Source organism: Mus caroli, chromosome 12, assembly GCF_900094665.2.
Source record: "Mus caroli chromosome 12, CAROLI_EIJ_v1.1, whole genome shotgun sequence".
In the NCBI taxonomy this organism is placed as follows: Eukaryota; Metazoa; Chordata; class Mammalia; order Rodentia; family Muridae; genus Mus; species Mus caroli.
In genome coordinates, this window is record NC_034581.1 from 7,909,000 (window position 1) to 7,912,828 (window position 3,829).

Genomic DNA, 3,829 nt, shown 5'->3' on the forward strand with positions numbered 1-3,829 from the left:
TCCATTAGTCCCGCCCCTTCCGGGAAATGGCTCGCTTCCCTTCCAGACCCGCCTCGCCCTGCCCTCGCTGGTCCACTTTCCCCTCTTGCAGTCGGCCCGGGAGACGCATGCGTAGACCTGTTGCCAAGGCGCCGGGAGATCTTCCCACCCACCTCCCCCGCCGTCTAGATCCGCCGCAGCGGGGCGCGTGCCTCCGCGCTTTCCCCACGCTCCCGCCCGCTGAGCGCACTTCCGGTTCTCTCTGGCCGACCAGAGCGGCGCGAAAGCCCGGGAGCGCGCAGGCGCGGGCGGAGTCCGGGGGCGGGGAGGGGCGGGGCGCAGGCGCGGACCGTCCCGCGGCGGGCGCCTGTCTGCGGGGCTCCCGCCTGCATTTGGGCGGGTGTGCCCTGCTTGGCGGGCGAGCGGTGGCCGTGGTCCGACGCCCTCAGGGTGGCCTTCGTGTCGTGACAGCCGCGGCGTGTAGCTTCCCCGGGGTGACCGCGACTTGTTGGAGGTAGAGTGAGGGCGCGCGCTTCCTCTCTCCGTGCCCGGGAGCCCTGTGCCTCGGCGAGCAGCCTTCGGCCCTCTTGGAAGCTGCGGGCTGCGGGTGCTCAGGGTCGGGCCTGGGCGCGGGCCGCGGGGACCTTCGCGCCCTCGGAGGGGACGCCGCTCTCCGCCGCGGGAAACTTGGCCGTGGGCGCCGGCCCGCCCTCGCGCGTCCCCAGGCGGCCCGGGCGTTGGCGGGCAGCCGCAGAGGTCGGGCCGGGCCTGAGGCCGGCGTCGGAGCTGGGTATTTCAGGCGCAGGCACCGTGTGTCGGGGGGCGGGGGTCTGGAAATGCCGCTGAAATCTGAATTTGCCGTTAAATCCAGTTTCCCCGAATGAACACCACTCGAATGAACCAGGCTGGAGTAAATCTTGTTTGAAAGGTTTGGGTGGCATTTCTTGCCCTCCATTACAGTGGAATTGGAGGGGGAATCGCGATTGGCAACTCTAGAAAACAGGACCTGAGGCTAGAGAAAGGAGTTTTGGAGAAAAGGGCTTGAGTAAGGCTACTGATTCCTAGAAAGAACAGCTGTTTGGCATTTACAGCCCGAAAACAAGTTACGTGAGCCCTTAATGCAGTTGATAATGATTAGAAAGACTAACTTTGCATTTTAAAGCCAAGCTGTTCTGAGATTTCTGTTTAAAGTTAGAAAAGTCCATATTCCCCGATTCTTAGGACGGCCGATGAGTATACGTAGTGGCTGCAGCTAGTTTTAAGGGAGTTGTGGGTGATGGGGGAACCTATTAGAATTTCACTTTAGACTCATCCAGTTAGTATGTGGAACTAATTTTTTTTTTTAAATGTTTAAAATCCGTGTAAATTCTTTTCCTGGGAGCTGGGGAATGTAGTACTCTTGGTAGAGTGCTTGCCTAGCAAGTGAACCCTGAGGTCAATTCCCAGAACCATACCGAACCCAGTGTGCAGGCCTGTGAGGAGGTGGAGGATGGAGCATCAAAAGGTCCTCTGCTACGGAGCAAGTTCGAAGGCAGCTTGGGTTACATGAGGCCCTGTCTCAAAGAAAAAAAAAAATTTTTTTTTTTCTGCCCTGGGGATGGTGGTTCAGGCCTGTAATCTCAGCTCCCAGTAGTGGCTGAAGTGAGATAGTTACAGGACAGTTTGTGCTACTGCTGAGTTCCAGGTTAGCTCAGGCTACAGAGCAAAACTGTCCAAAAAAAAAAAAAAAAACCCAAAGTAGTTGTCTGAACGGGTGTAGAAAGCCTAGAGACAAAGCTTACCCCTTGTAATTGCTTAAAACATGCTTTTGTTCTGCACAGAGGTAGACAGTGTGTGCAGAGTAATGCCACCTCTTTACCTCTTGGTTCTAAGTCACAGGACTGACTCCTGAGAGACTAATTCAGTATAAAGTGTTCAGTACTGAGCTCAACCAGCTAGTATAAACAGCATGTTGAGTGTTATTGTAAAACAACCCCCCCACCCCCAGTTAATTTTTCTAAGTGCCAAGAGTAGAATTTTATGTAAAACTTGCCTGAATTTTGACTATTTTGTTAGGTAAATCAATCAAGATCTAGTAGGCAATCTAGGAGTATTATTCAGTGGTAGATAGCTACTTTAACATGTAGGGACCCTGAATCTAATGTGACCCTTAAAAGGTAGTTGACTTACTTTCAAGAAATAATAGATATCTATTTTAAAAACTCACTGTAATAGCACATGCATTATATTTGAAGTACTTGGGATTTTTATTATTTTATGAGTGGGTGGTTTGCCTGCAGGTATATCTGCAGCACATGCATCCCTGATGCCTATGGAGCTGTTAGATGATGTAGGACTGAGGTTATAGACTGGTCAGCTTCTGTGTGGGTGCTGAGATTCAGACTTGAGTTATCGGGAAAACCAGTCAGTGCTTGTCACCTCTGAGCCATCTTTTCGGCCAGTTTGATGACATGCTTAAATGTCACAGTTGTTTTATGTACGTATAGTAGTAAGTCCAGGTAACTGGGGGTCCAGTGTGGTCAGTTATACTATATTTGTGTGTGGGTGTGTGTCTTTAAGTTTACAAGTTAAAGTAGTTATGTCTTTTTCCACCCTGCATGCTTTTTTGGTCACCAAATTCAAACTACTTTCTGTAATTTTCTTTTCTCCATTTGTAGATTGATTCCTATTGTAGTGTATATTTTACTGTCTCGGGTCTATCCTTGGAACACTCGATTCAAACTCAAGTATTTGCAAACAAAACATTTATTATCCCTTTCTCTTGATAGATATACCATCTGTTTTTAATGGTAGGTAGCATTAGGTGAGAAAATGAAAAATTTTGAAGCAAGCCCGAAGGAACATTTAGAGGAAACCTTTATGGCAGAATTCTTTTTCTAGTTTTGGAGACTCACTCAAGAAGATACTAGATTGTCAGTCACTGGATGTGAATAAATTGTTGATTAAACTCAGTTGTTTATGCCAGGAGGATCCTGGACATGAGCCGTTTGACTTTTGTCTGAGAAACTTGGATTTGAATGTGTTCTGTCGGCATGTGTCTGCATCTAGTTACTAAGTTGGTGCTATGTAAGTTGAAGTCCTGCATTTGGGCCTCAGTTTCCCATGTTGTAAAATAAGAGCATGACTTACATCTTAAGGAGAGTAGTTTATCCAGAGCTAAGCATACTCACTCAACAATGGCAATTCTATTCCCTTGGACTTTTACCTAGTCGTCTTTACTGCTGGGCTTCACCTCCACCCCTTCATTCCTGATACTGTTGTAGTTTTTGTTGAGGACTTTTTTAGAAACTGTCTACTTTGTCATCATTCTTAGTGTATCCCCTCAATAGCAGAAGTTATATTTATTTAAAAATAGTTCTAATCGTTATAGAATTAAATAAGTCTAATTCTGTTACACTGGACACTACTACTGTTAATCCCTACTTTGGCGTTAATGGGGAAGTATGAGTTGTAATTAAAGTGCAAGAGTCAAAATTTTATAATCCTGTTAAAACTTATAGGATCTGATTAAGATTTCATGTGTATCTAAATACTGAGCCCCTAGTTACTGATTTCTAACTAACCTTCTCTCTCTCTCTTTCTTTCTTTCTTTCTTAAATTCTTCACTGTTCCTGCTTTGAGGTTTTGCTTTGTATAAGAGAAGAAATGATAGTATTATTTTATTTAGTGTTTGTTTGTTTGTTATAATCCTAGCACTTAACATGCAGGACAGCCTGGGTTATATATAGCAAGGTCAGTGTTTAAAAAAACATACAAACCACAGCCGGGCGTGGTGGCGCACGCCTTTAATCCCAGCACTCGGGAGGCAGAGGCAGGCGGATTTCTGAGTTCGAGGCCAGCCTGGTCTACA

At 47.1% G+C, this 3,829-nt stretch overlaps 1 protein-coding gene across 1 annotated transcript in view; it reads left to right on the plus strand.

Moving 5' to 3' along the window:
* Positions 1-90: 90 nt before the first annotated feature.
* The window catches only part of Smc6 (structural maintenance of chromosomes 6), a 62,794-nt gene continuing 59,055 nt past the window's right edge, over positions 91-3,829 (plus strand). The window contains exon 1 of the mRNA XM_021178880.2: positions 91-493. The gene's annotated coding sequence lies outside the window, so the exon portion shown is untranslated. The remainder of the gene's footprint in view (positions 494-3,829) is intronic.